This window comes from Erpetoichthys calabaricus, chromosome 11 (assembly GCF_900747795.2).
Source record: "Erpetoichthys calabaricus chromosome 11, fErpCal1.3, whole genome shotgun sequence".
NCBI classification, from domain to species: Eukaryota; Metazoa; Chordata; class Cladistia; order Polypteriformes; family Polypteridae; genus Erpetoichthys; species Erpetoichthys calabaricus.
This window is the reverse complement of record NC_041404.2, coordinates 140,900,319-140,924,290: the sequence shown is the minus strand read 5'-3', so window position 1 is coordinate 140,924,290 and position 23,972 is coordinate 140,900,319. Positions and strand designations below refer to the sequence as shown.

Genomic DNA, 23,972 nt, shown 5'->3' with positions numbered 1-23,972 from the left:
CATTGGGGGGTCGCCCCCTTTGGTGGATACACCTCAGTCGTCAGAGCAGGGGAGGAGTTTAATCGGGCGTGATTGGCAGAGCATGATGGGGGTGGTCCCCCTTGGTGAATCAAAACACAGGGACAGCTGCAGGTCATGGAGAAGCTGGCCACTTTGAAGCAAAAGGTCTTGTGCACATGGCAAGGCCAGGGGGCATCCTGCCCATTAACAAGTTAGAGGATGCCTCTATGGGGCCCCCTACAGTTCACAGCACACCAACACAGGGTGACCAGCAGTCCAAAGGAGAACTGGCCTTTGTGTAGCAGAAGCTCTTCTAATACTCTTTGAACACCCCAAGCTAAACGGACCCCTGCATATTTTCAGGTTTGGTGATGCCTCAAAGGCGCCCCCTACAGTTTACAGCACAGAAATACAGCATGATGAGCAGCTTCTTAAGCTGGAGGTCATCAGATGCCATTTAAATGCCAAGACCAGTGGGGTCTCTGCACATTTTCAAGTTTGGGGGTTGAGTCTAGTGTGCCCCCTACTGCTTTTGGAGTGACCAACAGTCCGAGAGGGAGTTGACCATCGTGAAGCAGGAGGTCTTCAGATGCAGTTTAAATGCCAAGGCCAGCGGGTCTCTAGAACTTTTAACAAGTCTGAAGATGCCCCTGTGGTGCCCCCTACAGTTCATAGTATGCAAACACAGTGTGACCAGCAGTCCAAGGAGGGAATCAGCCATTGTGAACAATGAGGGGGTGGATGGGTGGGTGTTCAGACCCTGTTTGGGTCTGGGGATGCCTCTGTGGTGCCCCCTACAGTTCATAGTATGCAAACACAGTGTGACCAGCAGTCCAAGGAGGAAGTCAGCTGTTCTGAACCATGGGGGGATTGAATGGGTGGGTGTTCAGACCCTGTTTAGGTCTGGGGACGCCTCTGTGATACCCTCTACAGTTTACAGCACAGACATACAGCATGATGAGCAGCTTCTGGAGAGGTTGGCTATTACGAAGCTGGGGGTCTTCAGATGCCATTTAAATACCAAGACCGGTGGGTCTCGGCACATTTTCAACTTTGGCAGGTGAGTCTAGAGAGCCCCCTACAGTTTTCAGTACATAAACACGGACTGACCAGCAGTCTGAGAGGGAGTTGGCCATCGTGAAGCAGGAGGTCTTCAGACGCAGTTTAAATGCCAAGGCCAGTGTGTCTCCAGAACTTTTAACAAGTCTGAAGATGCCCCTGTGGTGCCCCCTACAGTTCATAGTATGCAAACACAGTATGACCAGCAGTCCAATGAGTGAGTCAGGCATTGTAAACCATGGTGGGTGTTCAGACCCTGTTTGGGTCTGGGGATGCCTCTGTGGTGCCCCCTACAGTTTACAGCACAGACATACAGCATGATGAGCAGCTTCTGGAGATGTAGATAGATAGATAGATAGATAGATAGATAGATAGATAGATAGATAGATAGATAGATAGATAGATGTGAAAGGCACTATATGATAGATAGATAGATAGATAGATAGATAGATAGATAGATAGATAGATAGATAGATAGATAGATAGATAGATACTTTATTAATCCCCAAGGGGAAATTCAAATGTTGGCTATTCTGAAGCTGGGGGTCTTCAGATGCCATTTAAGTGCCAAGATGAGTGGGTCTCAGGAAATTTACACGTTTGGGGGGATTTCAGACGCAGTTTACATGCCAAGGCCAGTGGGTCTCTAGAACTTTTAACAAGTCTGAAGATGCCCCTGTGGTGCCCCCTACAGTTCATAGTATGCAAACACAGTGTGACCAGCAGTCCAAGGAGGGAATCAGCCATTGTGAAGGAGGTGGGTGTTCAGGCCCTGTTTAAACCTCAAAGCTAAATTAACCCTTTGCACATTTTCAAGTTCGGGGATGCCCCCTGTGGTGCCCCCTACAGTTCACAGTCTGCAAACACAGTGTGACCAGCAGTCCAAGGAGGGAGTCAGCCATTGTGAACAATGAGGGGGGGTGGATGGGTGGGTGTTCACACCCTGTTTGGGCCTGGATTTTGCCTCTGTGGTGCCCCCTACAGTTTACAGCACCAAAATGCAGTCTGATGAGGATCCTCCACGGGATGTGAGCTCTTCTGAAGCAGGAGGTCTTCAGGTGCTGTTTAAATGCCTGCACATCAGCAAGTCTGGGGATGCCTCGGGTGCGCCCCCTACAGTTCACAGTACACAAACATGGTGTGAACTGCAGTTCCGGCTATCGAGAAAATGGAGGTGGTCTTCAGATGTTATTTAAACACCCAGGCTGGTGAGCCTCCTGCACATTTTCAAGTCTCAGGATGACTCTAGAGCGCCCCCTATAGTTCATAATACACAAACAGGATGGAAGCAGCAGTCCAAGGGGGAGCTGGCCATAGTGAAGCAGAAGGGTCTTTAGACGCCACCTTGACATGTCTGCCTGTGTGTACATGCGGACGTGTGCTGCACTTTAGTATGTGTGGGCGTGTGCCTGTCATGTAGTGTTTGTGGTTGTGCTGCACTCTGTGTGTGTGTGTGTGTGTGTGTGTGTCTGTACAGGTGTCCTCACCAGCAGGTGACTTTTTACCACCTGGGCGTGCACTCGCGTGTGGATGTTGTCATGGGAGCACTCAGGATGAGCAAGGTGCCCTCTGACCCTCACCACCCAATGCTGGCATCTTTCCCTCTGGAGCTGTGAGGCGGGGCGGTGCCAGCAGAGGAGCCCTGAGTCATATCGGTGAATGAGTGACCTCGGAAATCCCCGTGGGGCAGAGGAGACGAGGGCAGGAATGCAAACAATGTCAGCCATGAATGTGGTTGGCATAAAGGTAATGGCAGATGAATGAGGACATTGTTACTTGGCCTTTTTTTTTTTCTCTCCTGCCTGCTTAGGGTGGCACACCGACCCTGCTTGGGGTGGGGGGGAGGGAGCACTCCAAAAGCGGTGCCAAAAACTCTCATGGGATTCAGAGACCTCCATGTTCATTGCATCTGACAACATCACAACCACGGCTCTGGCCACCCGCATAACCGGGCATTACTGTCTGAACACTAGGCATCTGGGCACCTCATCTGCATGCCCTCCTGCTTTTAACCATAACCATTTGACAGCCCATACTGCTGGGGGAGAATCTCCGGTAAATGGTGTCCTGGATAATGGACCACCTTACTGGCAGACCACAGTTTGGGTGGCTAAGGAACTGTGTATCAAACACATGACTGGGGTCTCACAGGGACCTGCGCTGGCTCCCTCTCTGCTTACCCGGTAAACTTCAATGCCAAGTCAGGCCCTCTGCAGAAATGCTCAAAAAACACGGCCATACTTGGGTGGATCAGCACTGTGCAGGAGGATAAATAAAGGACACTAGTGGAGGTTGTTTGGTGTGTGGTGGCCACTCTTACATGTTCACCACCAGTCCGTAGTCTTCTGTGGGGTAGGAAATGGCGTCAGTGCAGGTGCAGTCAGACGTCTGGAGACAACCAGGAGTGCATTTTGATTAAAGGTGGGTGGGAGCAATTGGACAGCTCACTGAGTGTCACCTTTCTAAACCAATCCAGCGCCTTATGAAGGTGGTGCTCAAAAGAAGAGGGCGGAGCTGTTGTGCCACACAGAGCAGGGGTCTTCTCGTTAACTTGGGGCGGCAGAGAGCAAAGCTTCAGATTACAATGAACCGTCTACAGCCGAAACGTCTCCTACAAAGGCCCCTCTTAAACATGGACAGGTGTGTCACGTGTGCAGAGAGCTCATTGTACATGCTCTGGACACCGGGGGGGGGTAAAGGGTCATCGATATCTAATACTGGCTACCTGCTCATGACTCCAAGGGGATCCATCCGATACCCCTTCTCTAGCCCTGGCTAGGGCTCCAGGTGGGCTTCAACCGATCTTGTACCCTTGTGCGGAACGATATGGAGCAGGCAAAGATATGATATGTACATACTGGGCCAGCAACATACTGGGCCAACATACTGGGCCAGCAACATACTGGACCAACACAGTGGGCCAGCAACAAACTGGGCCAACATACTGGGCCAGCAACAAACTGGACCAATATAGTGGGCCAGCAACAAACTGGGCCAACATACTGGGCCAGCAACATACTGGACCAACATATTGACCAATGATTGATATCCTGCACTGTGAAATTGTACCTTTAAGTTTGTGCAATTCTAATCAGTTAACACTTGGGAAATAACGACACTGTGTTAACTCACTTAGAAATAATAATAATAAGTTAAATGTACCTTGCTAACATACTTATAATTATAATTCATATTATATATAAATATGTGCTGGCGTAAACCATAATAAAGTTTCTATCTATCTATCTATCTATCTATCTATCTATCTATCTATCTATCTATCTATCTATCTATTATATAGTGCCTTTCACATCCATCCATCTATCTATCTATTATATAGTGCCTTTCACATCCATCTATCTATCTGTCTATCATATAGTGCCTTTCACATCTATCTATCTATCTATTATATAGTGCCTTTCACATCTATCTATCTATCTATCTATCTATCATATAGTGCCTTTCAAATCTATCTATCTATCTATTATATAGTGCCTTTCACATCTATCTATCTATCTATCTATCTATCTATCTATCATATAGTGCCTTTCACATCTATCTATCTATTATATAGTGCCTTTCACATCTGCCTGTTATTTAGTGCTTTTCATATATTTTCAGTATATATCTAGCACATAGTGTCTTTTAGTGTTACTTTTCCTTCAGGGTCTTCTTTTGTAGGCGATTTAACAAAAGCCTATTAAATGTACAGACTGGGGGGCTTGACAAGCGTCTAGGTGGTCCGGGATGGTCTGTCCTTTCATGGACTCCTCTGTAAGTCATGGAGCAGCCACACCGAGGGGGACTGTAAAACAGCAGCGAGACGTCCATTTAAGCCCCCTAACTTCAACCTGTCTACAAGCCCCCCAGCCGCACCGCGGTTCAGTTTTATCACACACATCTAAAGTAGATACGGCACTTCCATCTGCCAGAGGTCGCTGCTGTGAATTCTGGCCCGGCGCCCTCGGCAACCTCTTAAAGAGCCGCCGACGGTGTCTCCTGTTCGACTTCAGCCCCAACCCGCCAGTCACAATATTTAGTCATCCGCCATGTCTGATAAACTGAACAGAAACTGTCTGTCTGTCCTGGGAGGACACTGGGAGAGGGTCTCAAAGTGTGTAGTGGTGGGCTGGGGAGTTTTCGGTCTGGGGTATTAGTGGGGAATTTAGAAGTGGAAATGCGCTCTACAAAATAGAAGTTTAAAGAAAATCCCAAAGAGATCCCGGTCAGGTGGGATGAGGCCACAAGTGAGGGGGTCCTTGGGCCGAATGGTTTCCTTAAGTCAAACCAGAGGGGCCCGATGGCGCAGAAAGAGGCTTTACCTTTGAGCGACGTTGAACGTCTAAGGTCAGTCGGGCTCAGCAAGCTGCTGACACACAACACTGTCTCGCTATTTATAAAATAGGAAGTGAAAAATCTCCGAATGCTAAAAAAAATGATTGCAAAAAAAACAAAAAAACAAGCAAGTCAGGTGGGAGGCGGCGGTCAGCTGAGACATCTGCGGAGTTCCGTCTGTTAACCCAAAGTCGGGCGCCTTGTTCGAGTCCGTGGCCGTGTCCATGTCCATGTCCAGCTCAGCCCAGCCCGCAATCGATGAAGGCGCTGCAGCTTTTCAAACACGGCGGGTTATTTTCGGCTGGACGCGCGCCTGTGAATCAGACAGGTCGGCTGGGAGGGGCGGGGCGAGGCGGGGCGTGGCCGAGTGCGACCGCTCTTTGGTCCGTCTGGGCGCTGTCTCAAAAGAAAAGGGATATCCCATAATAAACAGTGAAGGAAAACAACCGCGAATGTCTCACAAACGACGGCTTCACTTATAGATGCATAATATCATTCTTGTCACGAGTACCGAGTCCAGTGGGATTCTTTAATTCACACGTTACCTTGTACAGAATTGGGAATTCAACTGGAGGAGAAGAACAGTAACGGAGCAACAAGATAAATAAAAGGGATCTGCCTGCACTAGGGCACATATGGTTTATAGCGCCCTCTGCATGTGGTGCTGGTATACGCACCTGTCTGGGGTCTCTGCCATGCCTGTCTGTACACACAGTTCAACTTTATGTGTTTTACACACTGCAGCTCCTTTCTAATCCGCGCCATACAACAATCTTTGGGGTCAAATTCAGAGTCGTGTTGGCAGGTCTGACCAGCGTAGTGGGCACTCAGCAGCGCAGAATCGGCCAGTGAATATATTCATAGGTTTTTTTGTGTCAATAATATAGTGCCTTTTTGTATGACTATATTAAAGGTTTATTTGTATCTCTTATATAGTGCCTTTTAGTATGTGTTTATTATAGTTTTATAAGGCCCTTATTGTCCAGAGTCTAGTGAAATACTTAACTTGTATGTGCTAATCAGCATGAAACACCTCTCCGTTATATGCCGCCATAACTGGTGAGTAGGGCTACCATAGACAGATAAATATGAAAGGCACTATATAATAGATAGATAGATAGATAGATAGATAGATAGATAGATAGATAGATAGATAGATAGATAGATAGATAAAAGGCACTATATGATAGATAGATAGATAGATAGATAGATAGATAGATAGATAGATAGATAGATAGATAGATAGATAGATAGATAAAAGGCACTATAGATAGATAGATAGATAGATAGATAGATAGATAGATAGATAGATAAAAGGCACTATATGATAGATAGATAGATAGATAGATAGATAGATAGATAGATAGATAGATAGATAGAAGGCACTATAGATAGATAGATAGATAGATAGATAGATAGATAGATAGATAGATAGATAGATAGATAGATAGATAGATAGATAGATGTGAAAGGCACTTTATAATTGAAAGAGAAAGATGTAAAAGACACCATATGAATGACAGATAGATATGAGAGGCACTATGTAATATATATTTTACTGTATATATTATTATTTTATATTTTTATATCTTATGTTGTGTTATTCAATCCATCTGTTTTCTAGCCATCTATTTCTGGACACAAGCCTAAATGGGCCACGCTTACTTTTCCGGGTTCCTGGGAGCTCGCCCTCCGCACACAAGCACTGACCGGCCCGAGGCTGAACCCATCTCGTCTACGCACTGCGCCGCCCAGCACCCCACGGTATCAAGTGACAATCCAAATTCAAGAAGCGCTTTATTGGCCCGTCGGGTCACGTGCTCCCAAGGCGCCGCGCCGCCCTGTCACCTCTGGTCACGTCCTGCCGTTGCCCGCGGGACTCGCGTGATCGCCGCTCACCCGCCAGTTCCCATCCCCCGTAGTTTCAGACCCCCCCTTTCCCCTAACGCTGCGTTCTTCGTCGGCCGTCCCTGGCAAGCCCGGCCCACCCCCGGGGCCGCATGTGGCGGGGGCGGAGTCTGCGAGTTTTGCACACTGTCATGGAATGCGCTGAAGTCGGGGCGGAACTGCATGGTTTTCTCAAGAAATTCCCTGCGATCTTCAGCGTTTCCCCTTTTCAATCGGATTTTCCTGCGGGCGGACGGACGTGTTTTTTTTCTTTTTGTTCTTCACGTTGTTCTTCTTCGTTTCATGTCGTTCTCCGTCCCAGGGTGTTTTTCGCGGAGCTTCGCTAGTTGCCATTCCTGGATTTATAGCCGCTGTCATTGGCTGAGATCGTTCACGACAGGAGCCGCACTTCCAGAAAGGTGAGTCGTGACATCCGCAGAGCTGCAACGCCTGCCACCGGACTTCTGCTCGTCGCTCGCTTGTGAGAATTTGTAGTTCTGAATGGACGCTGAGCGCATGATGATGTGCAGCGCTCTCACTACAGCCGGCTGGACTTGCAGCGGCTCTTCCTGTCCGGTGAAGTCTCATTGCGAGATGACACGCTGTATTTCCTCGGAGCCTTTTCCAGGAGGCAAAGTCTGGAGAATGAGGCGCCTTTCATTGTGAGCAGGCAAGGCAGCGGAGCTTGGCGCGGGTGTGATACCTGCCGGTAGTGCCGCGGTTACACGCCATTTCGTCACTCCGCCACTTTGTTACAGTGGATCTGGTCGGCTGTTTCGGCTTCCTTTGCAGTCATTCTGGTTTAACTACTCTTCGTATCTCCTTTCTTTTTGTTGCCATTGATCGCTTATCTCGCTTTAAATTTTTATTTCTACATATTATCGGAGTATCAAACTTTCCGCCGCTGTTAACAGTTTCTCATACTCTTCACATCGGGCTTGATTCAAACAGAAATGATAGTCTTATCAAAACGGCAAAGAGTCGAATCGCAGCCGCCAAGTTTGTGGTTTTGTTTTTGGCTTGTTTGGAGTTTTGTGGACTTTAAAAATTTGAACTTTGAATTTGACTGTATTAATAAATGTAGATACTGTATATGTCCGCATGCTTGAGAATACAATGACCATATCCGGCCGCTAGTCATCCGTCAACTCAACGTCCTGTGTGTAAAGAGAGACGTGCTTCTGCGCTGTGGCGGCCTGGCGCTCTTTGTCCAGGGTGGGAATCGATTTTATAGTGGCTTTCAGCTGTCTGTCTATGATATAGTGCCTTTCATATCTATCTCTATCTATCTAGCGCTTTTCACATTTGCCTATATATATCTTATATGGGGCCTTTTATATCTATATTTTATATAGCGCCTTTTACATCTATCTATATTTATATAGCGACTTTTACAGCTCGCTATCTGTCTATGTTGTTTGTAGCACCTTTCATATCTATCTAGCTGTCTGTCTATATCTGTCTTTCACATTTGCCTATCTATACATCTTTTATATAGTTTCTTTTACGTCTGTTTGTGTGTGTATATATATATATATATATATATATATATATATATATATATATATATATATATATATATATATATAGCGCCTTTTACGTATCTTTAGTTATCTATGTTGTACATATAGCAACTTTTACATCTATCAATTATATAGCGCCTTTCAGACTTGTATGTCTATCTTCAGTATAGTGCCTTTCATATCTACAGGGATGAATGGATGGATGGATGGATGGATGGGCACATGTCTACAGCCCAGGCTTCGACTAATTTGGACCTGGAAAGTCGGATGTGTGTTCTCGCGTCTGTGTCCCCCCAGTGCTCAACTTGAGTTTCCGTTTCGTTTACATTCTGTGATTACCGGAGACTAACGAGCGCTTTTTCTTTCACTTCGGTCTCCGTGGAACGCGTGCTGTAAATTCCATATGGTGTTTTTTTTTTTTTAAGTCCCCAGCAGACGCTCGTTCCACGCTGTCCCGTTCGTTTTAAACGGCCGCCGCACGTTCAGTAGGCGATAAGGAGAAACCCGAGGAGGGATCAGATAACGTTATTTACACAGCCACTAAGCTGGAAGGGCGAGATTTATTGCAGGATCTCTTGGAAATTGTATGAAGAGCCCCTGGGGTCGCTTATGGTTACTGCGGCCACCTCAGGAGCGGTCGAAAGTCCGGTCAGCTCGCGAGCTTCCTCACCGGGTGATTTCCAGTCTGCAAACCTGAAAAATACATCAGGCATTTCCCCTCTGAGTTTACGGAGGCCGTCGTTTTTGATTTGTGCGCACATGGCATTATTTTAGCCAGTAACAAGTTTGCTTTGTGCTCATAAAACGTGAATTTATAGCGTGCGTAGACCGGCTGGCTGGGAGGCAGCAGTTTTGTGTCTGATGTGGACCCTTTGCGAAGCCGCACTACGGTATTTGTTTAAATGTTTCAAACGGTGACCTGCTGTCTGTAACGTCACCTCGCCGGTCTTTCACTACGGTATTTGTTTAAATGTTTCAAACGGTGACCTGCTGTCTGTAACGTCACCTCGCCGGTCTTTCTTTGCGTCTCTCACTAAATAACCTGAACGGACAGACTTGGGTGCCGCAGGGGTCGGTGCAATCTACAGTTCGGCTACAGGGCGGCCCTTCGGCTTCTGTGCCCAGCGGACTGGCGGCCCGGCTGGCTTTGTTTGTACACACAGCGTGTTGGCCTGCGCGGGGAGCCCGGCGGGCGGTGCCAGCAGGGCTATTTACTGGCCTGTCTAGGGGGGCGGAATTGGCCGCCATGAGGTATTTGGGTTTTATATAGGGCCTTTATGACCTGATGCCTGGAGTATCTGCTAATCAGCTTTTGAGCCCGGCCTGTGTGTGTGTGTGTGTGTGTCTGTGTGTGTCCTCATTATGTTTTCACATACACATCATTGCACTTTGACTCCGCTGATGTGTTCCTACTTAGTCATCTGCTCTTAGTGCTAAACGTGTGTACTTGACGCACGATGATTCTTCGCATCCGCCTGTGAACACTGAGCTACAACACCAAGCTCTCATTTGTGCTGCGTGTAACATAACGTGACGTAGCGCAGCGTAGCATAGCTTAGCATAATGTAACGTAACCTAACGTAGCGTGAAGTAACAAAGCGTAACGTAATGTAACGTAAAATAGCGTAGCGTAATGTAACATAGCATAACCTAACACAACACAACATAACGTGACATAGCGTAGCGTAACATATAGCATAATGTAACGTAACCTAACGTAGCGTGAAGTAACAAAGCGTAACGTAATGTAACGTAAAATAGCGTAGCGTAATGTAACATAGCATAACCTAACACAACACAACATAACGTGACATAGCGTAGCGTAACATATAGCATAATGTAACGTAACCTAACGTAGCAAAACGTAAAATAGCATAACATAACGTAACATAGTGTAACATAACGTAATATAACATAGCATAACATATTGTAATGTAAAATAGCGTAGCGTAATGTAACATAACACAACATAACATAACATCACATCACATAACATAATGTAACGTAACACAACATAACATAACCATAACATAACGTAACATAACACAACAGAACATAACATAACGTGACATAGTGTAGCATAACATAGCATAGTATAATGTAACTAATGTAACGTAACCTAACGTAGCAAAACGTAAAATAGCATAACATAACGTAACATAGTGTAACATAACGTAATATAACATAGCATAACATATTGTAATGTAAAATAGCGTAGCGTAATGTAACATAATACAACATAACATCACATAACATAATGTAACGTAACACAACATAACATAACCATAACATAACGCAACATAACACAACAGAACATAACATAACGTGACATAGTGTAGCATAACATAGGTTACGTTACATTAGTTACATTATACTATGCTAACGTAGCAAAATGTAAAATAGCATAACATTCAGTAAGTAACATAACGTAATGTAATATTGCATAATATAACATAGCAGAACATAATGAAACGTAAAATAGCATAGCGTAATGTAACATAACATAATGTAATCTAATGAAACATAATGTAATGTAACATAACATAACATAATGTAATGTAGCACAGCATAAGATAACCAAATATAAAATAGCATAACCCTAACCCTAACATGGTGTAAGGTAACGTAATGTAATATAGCATAACATAATGTAACATAACGTAATCTAATGTAACATAATATAACGTAACATAACAAAATATCACATAACATAATGTAACATAATATAATGTAACATAACTTAATATAACATGACATAGCGAAGCACAACATAGCATAGTATAATGTAACTAATGTAACGTAACCTAACATAGCGTGACGTAACAAAGCGGAACGTAATGTAACATAGCATAACATAATGTAACGTAAAATAGTGTAGCGTAATGTAACATAACATAATGTAATCTAATGAAACATAATGTAATGTAACATAACATAACATAACATAATGTAACGTAGCACAGCATAAGATAACCATAACATAACCTAATGTAACATAACATAACGTGACATAGCGTAGCATAACATAGCGTAGTATAATGTAACTAATGTAATGTAACCTAATGTAGCAAAATATAAAATAGCATAACCCTAACCCTAACATGGTGTAACGTAACGTAATGTAACATAACATAATCTAATGTAACATAATGTAGAGTAACATAATATAACGTAACACAACATAACAAAATATCACATAACATAATGTAACATAATATAATGTAACATAACTTAATATAACATAACATAACGTGATGTAACATAACATAGCATAGCAAAACATAATGTAACGTAACATAGTGAAGCGTACTATAATATAACATAGGATAATGTAACGTAACGTAATGTAATGTAACATAATACAGCATTGCATAACATAACATAGCAAAACATAATGTAATGTAACACAGTGTAACAAAACATAATAATGGCCAGGAAGTACTGCATGTAAGAGAATGTAACACATTCGATCTTCTTCAAGTCTCTTAATTCAGTTTAGGGTTACAGCTTTAATATAACACACACACACGCACACACAGACACACACACACTGATCAGCCACAACATCAACACCCCCCCAACCCCCCAACTTACCAGAACAGCTTTGACCCGTCGCCGTGTGGACTCTTCAAGATCTCTGATGGTGCCCAATGCTATCTGCACCAAGATGCTAGTGGCAGACCCTTTAAGTTCTGTAAGTTGTCAGGTGGGGTCTCCATGGATCGAACTTGTTTTTCCAGCTCATCCCTCAGATGCTCGACCGGATTGAGATCTGGAGGTTTTGGAGACCAAGTCCACACACCTTGAACTCTTTGTCGTGTTCCTGTAACCATTCCTGAACGTTTTTTGCAGTGTGGCAGGGCGCTTTATCCTGCCGAAAGACATCAGGGAATACCGCTGCCATGAAGGGGTGTGTGTGGTCTGCAGAAATCTTCAGGTAGGTGGCACGTGTCAAAGTAACAGTCACATGGACAGAAGGACACAAGGCTTTCCAGCAGAACATCACCTGGAGTGTCCCACTGACTCTCTACACCTGGTAAACAACAAAGCACACACACACACACACACACACACACACACACCTGGCTGACAGATGATAATATTTAAAGAAAATGGGATTGTTCAAACCAGGCCAACTGCTTCCAATGCTCCATAGTCCAGTCCTGATGCTCGGGTACCCATTGTAGGAGCTTTGGTGGTCGGCAGGGGCCAGCAGGGGCACCCTGACCAGTCTGTAGCCACACAACTCCATACAATGCCCTGTGTGTTCTGAAACTTTTCTCTCATGGCCAGCAATGAGGATTTCCAGCAGTTTGTGCTCCGGTGGCTCTTCTGTGAGATTGGACCAGACGGGCTGACCTTCAGTCTCCATACATACATCGATAAACCTTAGGGGTCCATCACCCTGTCACCCCATGGTCCACTTTTAGTAGGTCCTAACTACTGCATACCATGAACAATCTCACAAAACCTGCCATTTTGGAAATGCTCTGACCCAGTGGTGTGGCCACCACAGAGTGGTCCTCGTCAAAGTCGCTCAGATCCTTATGCTTCTCCATTTTTCCTTCTTGCAACACATCACCTTTAGGAACTGAATGATCACTTGCTGCATGATATAAGCCACCCACCCCTTGACAGGAGCCATTGGAGCGAGATGACCAGCGTCATTCACCTCACCTGCCATAATATAATATAATATAATATAATATAATATAATATAATATAATATAATATAATATAAATGGCACAGTAGTGAGAAGCTCTCAGATGTACTGTATGTAATGTCATATCACATAACACAACATAATCATCTTAAAACTTCTTAGTCCAGTTCACAGTTAGAGAGGAACCAGTACCTATATAATATAATATAATATAATATAATATAATATAATATAATATAATATAATGATCTGCACTGTTTTGATTAGTATTTGATGATTTTATTGTATTGTGCACCTATCAGCCTCCAGTCTAAGCTAATGGAGGACATCATGGTGGGGCAGCGACTTTGACTTTGGCCACACAGACCCAGCGTCCCGTTTGAAGTCAGCGCTTCGTCTTGGTCTGTGTGTTGTTTGCATGTTCTCCCCTTTTCTGTTTGAGTTTTTTTTGTGTTTTTCTCACATATTCCCAAAGACGGGTGCGATCAGTTGATTGGTCCAGGACAGGATGGGTATGGTGGACCCTGTAAAGGACTGGCACCATATTTCCTGCCTTGTGCCCCCAGTGCTGCAAGGATAAGCTCTGGAGCTCTGGCTCCTGGTGGTCCTAACAAATGTCAAAGTCCACGTGGGGAGCATCGGATACCAAGATGGAGCCCCACCGCCCCCACCTGGACACGATGCTAGTCCATCACAAGGTAAAATGACATGCATGCACCCTTTATGACTAATTGCACGGGCCCAATGGCGAGCGTTTCAGTTTGTGGAGGGGAAATGGAGATCCCAGACAAAGCTGACAAGAACACAGGAAGAAACAAACAAAAAAAAAATACACCACCATGGCCTGAGATGTTCTCCATGTTCAGTGTGGCATTGTGAGCACTGGCAGGGAGCATTGAACCCGTGACACTGTGCTTACTGGCTGATGCCTTGCAGTCATACATACATGGGCTGTATATGCTATTTAAGAGATGTGAAAGGCACTATATGATAGAGAGACTGAGAGGTACTGTAGATGTAAAACCCACTACATGCGAGATGAATAGAAAGTTACATGTGAAAGACACCATAAAATAAGAGATGGACAGACAGAGAGATAGGAGAGACACTACAGAGTACAGACTGATGTGAAAGGCACTTTATAATGGATACATAAATAAAGAGCAAGATATTCTCACACTTGAAGAAGTATTAGAACCCTTCAAGGTGGTCATTACTTTAGATATTACAGCAATCGTAGATGAGCCTGACATCTTAAGGAACATCCTAAACAAAGTCTTTCTTCATCTAAAACGGGATCAGAACTCCTGGACCGTTAGACTCGGACTGTCCTCTGTAACAAAGTCAATGAATCCTTCTACTCAGTAACTGGCGGCCCCTCCATTATGAGCTGGAACTACACACAGCCACCTCCTGAAGTGCCAGTGCACGTCTCCTTTTGGAATTCCGTTTTTACTCTTCTAGTTCATCGTGGCACTGCATTGGGCTGATGGTTTGGATGTCAGTTGGACACACAAATAAGAATTTCACTGTACTTGGTACACATGATGATACGAGCAACACGACTACGTCCATCCAACATCCAACTACGTATTACAGACTGCCAGTCACATTTACACATCCATATCTGTCATATAGACATTTCCTATCTATCTATCTATCTATCTATCTATCTATCTATCTATCTATCTATCTATCTATCTATCTATCTATCTATCTATCTATCATATAGTGCATTTTATCTATCTATCTATCTATCTATCTATCTATCTATCTATCTATCTATCTATCTATCTATCTATCTATCTATCTATCTATCATATAGTGCCTTTCCTATCTATCTATCTATCTATCTATCTATCTATCTATCTATCTATCTATCTATCTATCTATCTATCTATCTATCTATCTATCTATCTATCATACAGTGCCTTTCCTATCTATCTATCTATCTATCTATCTATCTATCTATCTATCTATCTATCTATCTATCTATCTATCATATAGTGCCTTTTCTATCTATCTATCTATCTATCTATCTATCTATCTATCTATCTATCTATCTATCTATCTATCTATCTATCTATCTATCATATAGTGCATTTTATCTATCTATCTATCTATCTATCTATCTATCTATCTATCTATCTATCTATCTATCTATCTATCTATCTATCATATAGTGCCTTTCCTATCTATCTATCTATCTATCTATCTATCTATCTATCTATCTATCTATCTATCTATCTATCTATCATATAGTGCCTTTCCTATCTATCTATCTATCTATCTATCTATCTATCTATCTATCTATCTATCTATCTATCTATCATATAGTGCCTTTCCTATCTATCTATCTATCTATCTATCTATCTATCTATCTATCTATCTATCTATCTATCTATCTATCTGTTGTAACCACAAGGGGGTGCCACTGAGCCCCAAACCTCAGACACAATTCCAGGTTCAAATAAAGGGTATTTTATTTGTCAGCAGCACATTTCCAGTAATCACCAGACAAAAGATCAATACCACAATATAATAAGTAATCGATTTCTTCCCTCCTTCATTTCTCCAAGTGCGTGTCCACCCGCTGCCTCCCGACTCTGAGTCCCCGAGGTGAAGGTCGTGGGCTTCTTTTAAATTAGACCTGGGAACTGTTTCTGGTGTCACACCCAAGTCTTCCATTGCCATTCCAGGTCACATGGAAAGCAGGGCAGTCCTCCCGCCGACAGCACCCACTGGCAGCAACCAAGGACCCTGACAGGGCAGCGTTTCTGAACTCCAATTCCCAGCATGCCTTGCGGGTGTCCTAACTGGTTTCAGCGCTGTGGAACACTGCCACCTGCTGTGTGGGGGAATGAACTGCTTCCAGCAGCCATGTCCGCTCAGTCCATCCATTATGACACGTACACTCTCTCTCTCTCTCTCTCTCTCTCTCTCTCTCTCTCTCTCTCTCTCTCTCTCTCTCTCTCTCTCTCTCTCTCTCTCTGTCTGCACACCTTTCACATCTATGTATCCATCTGTCAAAGTCTGTATTGTGTATGTGATGCATTTTATCTTTCTATTTTGTAGTGACTTTCATGTATCCATGTATTGCTTAGAAAGTACTTTTCCTGTGTTATAGTGCCTTTCTTGTACCCATTTATCACATAGTGCTTTTCACATCAGTCAGATGTAAAGCTCTTTTTATGAAATGCCAGACAGTGCTGATGTGTTGCGTGTTCGGCATCTTTACATGTCACTGTCGTGTGTCCTCGTGACTGACCGCCCTATTACGACTCACACACACACACGCACGCACACCTCGTTACTCCCGTTAGCCGACTTGCCGCTATTCCCGAGGCGTCGCCCGCCAGTCTGTGTGCCGTTTAATGGCCGGTTGGTCCCAACCCCGAGGCAGTTCCCTCCGCTCTCCTTTCCCAGCCTGGCGGCTCTTTTTGCTCCCAGCTGTTCCTTCTCTGCTTTTCCTGAGCGCTCCGATGCTCTGGGGGTTGGAGGGGTGGGGGCTGCTCTTCCATTTCGGGTTATTTTGGTGTCCCTTAAATCGATGTTGTGGCTCACGTCCAGCATCCGGGAAGTGTTTGCCTTTTTTTTTGTTTTCTGTCAATTCACCAGCATAATAAAGAAGGGAAAAAAGAAGGAAAGAAGCCATGTGCTATTTATATTTTCTTAGTAATTCCTAAACTCCAGGCAAACAACGGAAATGTTGTATTTGAACCGCAGATCTGATATCTTTGTTTTTAGCCTCGCTAATTTGGGCCCGCATTCTTGACTCATTTGTTGTAGACAGTCCGAGTTACTTGGCTGGGCTCGAGTCCGTCATTCAACAATTTTATTGTCCCTTTGGCAGTCGACGCACTCGGAGTCTCTGCCTTTGTTAACTCGGACTCGGGGGTGTGAGGTGGGCTCTGAGGCCCACTCGCGTGGTAAGCTCAGGGATGCCTGTCGTTATTGGACCAGTGGTGCTGAAGTGGTAGTTTAGATGGCTTAACCCAATATGCAAATCAATATAAACAGGCGGTTCAGTGCCAACAGTGTAATTGCAGACCGCAGTACCTATGAGGCCAGTCACGTACCTGTCATGCCCCAACATCAAGAACCGCCGTCAACGTCAGTCACGTAACACCCATCGTATTACACTATGATTAATATTAGGGCCCGTTACACAACTGTTAAGATTGTTTTGTGATTGACTTTATGGGTATCACCTGATCAGGGACCTGCGCTCAGGGCTCTCTCTGCCTCACCTGTCATCATGAAAAGTAAAAAAAAACCAGCATTAAATAAATGTGTCCACTGGTCTGTGTTATAAATTAGTTTTCTGTATGATTCCAATAATTATGATCATTTTTATAGTCAAAATCGCTGAATTTGCACATTTCCTGTTCAAATGCAGGGGAGAAAAGCGAGGGACGGCAGCGACGAGTCTCACCTCACCTCGGACTGCGCTCTCCTCACACACTGACAGGGTTGATGTTTTCAATCGGCGCGTGCCTGACGCTGTCTCTCAGTATGGCCAATGTAAAGTTTGTAGACACATTTATTATACACCCTGACTTTCCACAGTCTGACTAATATCTTTAATGAATGTGTGTGACATATTTAGTCTTGCTGATCGGACATAAAACCGCAGTGAAAAGGCACAAGGAGAGTTAGACAGTACCGTGGCGCCCTGAAGGGGGCGCATGTGAGCCCAACAGGTGCTCGTTGTTGTTCTTCTACTCAGAGGCGCCGATAAGTTCGCGATATCAGAAAGTCAAGTGCGCTGCAGCGGGGCCGTTTATTTTTATTTTTTGTTCCGACTGACTGCCAAAATGGAAACTAAAGGAAAATAAGGAGGGACTTTTAGAAGAAAGTGACGGAGATTTTCGTGCAGAAGGATAAGCGCATGGACTTCATGTACAAATTAAGGTTAAAAGACCATAAACGGTTTACAATTTTATAAAAAAAATGGGATCAGACTAAGAAAAAAAAAACAGTCCAATATTTGAAAACTAAATTTTGTCCTTAAATAAAATATTCTTTTGTGTTTCTTATTATCCTTTTGTGATGCGGGCTCTGCATCGGTCTGTCGTGGTGAAAAAGGAGCTGAGCCGCAAGGCGAAGCTCTCAATTTACCAGTCGATCTACGCTCCTACCCTCACCTATGGTCATGAGTTATGGGTAGTGACCGAAAGAACGAGATCGCGAATACAAGCGGCTGAAATGAGTTTTCTCCGCAGGGTGTCTGGGCTTTCCCTTAAAGACAGGGTGAGAAGCTCAGTCATCTGGGAGGGGCTCAGAGTAGAGCCGCTGCTCCTCCACATCGAGAGGAGTCAGATGAGGTGGCTCGGGCATCTGATCAGGATGCCTCCTGGACGCCTCCCTGGTGAGGTGTTCTGGGCACGTCTAACCGGGAGGAGGCCCAGGGGAAGACCCAGGACACGCTGGAGGGACTATGTCTCTCGGCTGGCCTGGGAACGCCTCGGGATTCTCCTTGAAGAGCTAGAAGAAGTGGCCAGGGAGAGGGAAGTCTGCTCAAGCTGCTGCCCCCCTGACCCGACCTCGGATAAGCGGAAGAGGATGGATGGATGGATTATCCTTTTGTTGAACAGTCGCTATTAAAATTGCTTAAGGCATCAGAATAAAAAACTAAATATTTCAATTAAAGTCAAATTGAAATCCGTTTATTGTACACCACTCAATACTTTCATTTGTATTGAATGAGTGTGAATTGTGGAATTGCAACGGCAAATTTAGAACACATGGAGGGTGAGGAGCAAATGCGCTCTCTCCGCTGTCTCTCTCTCTCGCCGCTATAAATCGTTCTTTCTTAGCCAAATATGCGCCTTAACCGATGTGTGTGTAAAGAATGCTGATGAGATATGAAACATAACCAGTAGTCAGTGTGCAGGCTGCTAACTGAGTAGTCAATATGTGACTCTTTAGGGTTCATATTTTTGTAAATCTGACTCTGAAGGAGTCACCAGCCATAAACCTCACCGCACGTCACTGTACCTGATCTGCGCCATAGGTATTGCAAGCTGCAGCTAGACCCTTCTTTTCAGTTCAGTGTTTTGTTTAATGATAATGGCAAAAGCACGTGTTAAAAAAGAAGAATTTCAGCGAATGCGAACAGGAGACAATTGAATCAACGTACAATTTGGTGCATTAATCAATGGGAAATAAACAATAATAATAATAAGCGCCTTGAGAATGGGAAAGGCGCTACATAAATAAAATGTATTATTATTATTATTCTGCGGTGGGTTGGCACCCTGCCCGGGATTGGTTCCTGCCTTGTGCTCTGTGTTGGCTGGGATTGGCTCCAGCAAACCCACGTGACCCTATGTTCGGATTCAGTGGGTTGGAAAATGGATGGATGGATGGATTATTATTATTATTATTGTTATTATTGGGCGGCACGGTGTCGCAGTGGTAGTGCTGCTGCCTCACAGTTAGGAGACCAGGGTTCGCTTCTTGGGTCCTCCCTGCGTGGAGTTTGCATGTTCTCCCCGTGTCTGCGTGGGTTTCCTCCGGGCGCTCCGGTTTCCTCCCACAGTCCAAAGACATGCTGGTTACGTACATTGGCGATTCTAAATTGGCCCTAGTGTGTGCTTGGTGTGTGGGTGTGTTTGTGTGTGCCCTGTGGTGGGTTGGCTCCCTGCCCGGGATTGGTTCCTGCCTTGTGCCCTGTGTTGGCTGAGATTGGCTCCAGCAGACCCCCTGCGTGGAGTTTGCATGTTCTCCCCGTGTCTGCGTGGGTTTCTTCCGGGCGCTCCGGTTTCCTCCCACAGTCCAAAGACATGCAGGTTAGGTGGATTGGCGATTCTAAATTAGCCCTAGTGTGTTCGCTTCTCTCAGGATTAATGGACCTGTGGCGTTTATTAGAGTGCAGCGTTTATTCGGACGCGCTGTTTATTTCCCTTTCAACTATTGGATCATTAAAACTTTGCAAAAACGACCACTCTGTGTGACGTTGATGCTTGAAGTGATTTGCTATCCATTACGCAGCAGATTACAAAACTGGTAAACTAAATATTGAAAGAACAACAGCTACCTGCGGTGGGTTGGCACCCTGCCCAGGATTGGTTCCTGCCTTGTGCCCTGTGTTGGCTGGGATTGGCTCCAGCAGACCCCCGTGACCCTGTGTTTGGATTCAGCGGGTTGGAAAATGGATGGATTATTATTATTATTAATATTATTAATAATAATAAAATGGAGACTGATGGAGTGGCAGGCCGCGGCAGTGGTGCTCAAAGGTTCGAGTTCAGAAAGTCGCACAGCGCCTGAAATAAAAAAAAATCAGGAGTGGTCACCCCCCTCGACTTACTCATATACTCAGATATGGGGGTGGATATTTGAGGAGTAAGCCGCAAAATGATTATATTTTGTATATTATGTACATTAAAGAGCCATCAACAACAAATCAAATCAGATTAATTATATATTGAACAATTATTAGAGGTAACGTTGAATAAATCAGACTCTGCAGCTGCAAGAATAAAAAATAAAGTACCATTTCCAATTTGCGGAAATAGCCCAAACGTTGATAGAAATCTACGTTTTGTGCCTAATACTTGTATGCAAAATTTGTTTGACCTGAGAGCGTACTGAAGTTAATCGTGTTTACACACAGACAGACAGACATAATTCCATAAATGGAATTTTCGGATTCAGGGAGGAATAAAAAAGGCGGGAATCATCCAAAATCTCGAAATGGAATTTTTTTCTAATATTTTCCCTATATTTGTATACGAGAAAATTAAAAAGAAGAGGTGGGCAGATATCAAAGTGGACGTGCAAAGGCGACTCGCACCACTGGAGGAGGTGGCGGAATTCCGAGACTCTCACCGTCTGAGCAGTGAGTGGCTGCACTTATTGGGGGGGGGGGGAGGGGGCTTTAAAAAATTTTTTTTATTTCGGTTATTATTATCCTACTACTGTAGTTGCATGTCTCTCTATTATAAAAAAAAATGCTGGAGAGAAACAGTAGGGCGTCGAGACGTGATCTTCACGTTAAGATCACGGAAGACAGTTCAAAGACCCGCGAGGACCTTAAACATGAGACTTGGTGCCAAGAGATTAACCCAGGACCGTCTCGCAATGACGTGGAACATGAGATTCTTGCAAGACACGCCCTACTTAATCAATATCAAATAAGACAACGGGCAGCAAAACATTCAGGCTTGTGCTGGATTTGAGCACACACAGATCCAGGGTGTCAGCGCATATAAAGCGTATAAGGAAAATACACTATAAATGAAACGTCGACAACTAAGCGAAGAAGAAAGCAGCACGCGGAGAAAAGAGATTCAAAAGCGTTGGAGAGAAAAGAGAGCAAAAAAAGAAAAAATAATCTAGTAGCAAATTCAGAAAATAAGGAAAGTAATTATCAGCCTGGAACAAGTGGAATTGAAACAAAGCACGTCCAATCAGGCTCAGAATTAAATGACAGAGTAAAAGACAAAATAGAACTTCATAAAGACGTTCACAAACGTTGGCGCTATACACATGCAGAGCAGATTATGAAAGTAGTGTAATTCGAAAGGCTCAAAAAAAAAAAAGTATGCACAATACAAATGTGGAGAAAGTTAAAGAATATGAAAGTAGGAAAATTAGAAAGTATAAAAAAAAGAAAGTAAAGATCGCAGGAGCGCAAACAAACGGAAATTATTACTCGAAAAAGGGAAAATAATCACCACGGACCAGGTGTCATTGAAAAAAAAGAAGGACAAAGTGAGGTCAGAAATAAAAGACAAAGAGTAGAAGACAAAGTAAAACGTCATAAAGAGGTTAAAAAATAAAAGCTTGCCAAACACATGCAGAGCAGGTTAGAGATCATGAAAACTGGAATTCAAAAGACTCAAAAAAAATATATAGGCACGAAACACAGGCAGAGCGAGAGAAACGAAAGTAAACATCACATTAGCGCAAAAAAAGAGAAATTATTACTCGGAGAAATAACAAAAAGGCGAATAGAGATGGAATATATGGACACAGGTGATATGTCAGAAGTATGTAAATATTGTAAGTTTAACTCAGAGAATTTCAAAGACGGATTTTACCTCACATGCATTTATTGGTTACTTTGCAAAAATAAATGATTAAAAAATGATTAGGTGACAGACATTCTGAGATATAAGATGGAGCAGATGATTGAAGGCTTTGTAAACCATAAGCAGGATTTTAAAGTCAATTCTAAATGGCACAGGTAACCAGTGTAGTGACGCTAAGACTGGGGTGATGTGCTTGGATTTTCTTTTCCCAGTTAAGATTCTGGACGCTACATTCTGCACTCGTTGTAATCGATTGATGTCTTTTTTGGGTGGTCCTGAGAGGAGTGTGTTACAGTAATCTAACTGACTGAAAACAAAATCGTCAACTCATTTCACAGCATCTTGCAATGTTATAACTTTTGTTATATTTCATAAGTGAAAAAATGCTGTCCTAGTAATCTGATTAATATGGGATTTAAAATTCAGGTCCGAGTCAATAGTTACCCCTAAATTCTTTACCTCCGTCTTGACTTTTAATCCTAATGCATCAAGTTTATTTCTAACACCCTCATTATTTCCATTACCATCCCATACAGCTGGCATGCATGGCTCGACTCGGCAATGACTGAGAACCTCCAGGTCACTCCACACCTTCGGGACCCTGTAACTGAAAGCTCGGCCCCCCCACTGTTGTTTTATTAATCCTTGCAATCTTAAGCAGGCCAGCATCTTGAAATCTTAATGTACACTCAGGTTTACAGTAATCCCTCCTCCATCGCGGGGGTTGCGTTCCAGAGCCAACTGCGAAATAGGAAAATCCGCGAAGTAGAAACCATATGTTTATATGGTTATTTTTATATTGTCATGCTTGGGTCACAGATTTGCGCAGAAACACAGGAGGTTGTAGAGAGACAGGAACGTTATTCAAACACTGCAAACAAACATTTGCCTCTTTTTCAAAAGTTTAAACTGTGCTCCATGACAAGACAGAGATGACAGTTCTGTCTCACAATTAAAAGAATGCAAACATATCTTCCTTTTCAAAGGAGTGCGCGTCAGGAGAAAGAGAACAAAGCAAGCAGTCAAAAAAAAAATCAATAGGGCTTTTTGGCTTTTAAGTATGCGAAGCACCGCCGGTACAAAGCTGTTGAAGGCGGCAGCTCACAACCCCTCTGTCAGGAGCAGGAAGAGAGAGAGAGAGCCACAGAAAAACAAAGTCAAAAATCAATACGTGCCCTTTGAGCTTTTAAGTATGCGAAGCACCGTGCAGCATGTCCTTCAGGAAGCAGCTGCACACAGCCCCCCTGCTCACACCCCCCTACGTCAGCGCAAGAGAGAGAGAGAGAGAGAAAGTAAGTTGGATAGCTTCTCAGCCATCTGCCAATAGCGTCCCTTGTATGAAATCAACTGGGCAAACCAACTGAGGAAGCATGTACCAGAAATTAAAAGACCCATTGTCCGCAGAAACCCGCGAAGCAGCGAAAAATCCGCGATATATATTTAAATATGCTTACATATAAAAT

General features: G+C 43.8%; 1 protein-coding gene across 3 annotated transcripts in view; it reads left to right on the top strand.

Moving 5' to 3' along the window:
• The first annotated feature begins 7,261 nt into the window (after positions 1-7,261).
• The window catches only part of rhbdf1a (rhomboid 5 homolog 1a (Drosophila)), a 101,496-nt gene continuing 84,785 nt past the window's right edge, over positions 7,262-23,972 (top strand). For 2 of the 3 annotated variants that reach the window (XM_051933801.1, XM_028814128.2), the window contains exon 1: positions 7,262-7,700. The gene's annotated coding sequence lies outside the window, so the exon portion shown is untranslated. The remainder of the gene's footprint in view (positions 7,701-23,972) is intronic. The other variant, XM_028814126.2, reaches the window with a different exon arrangement.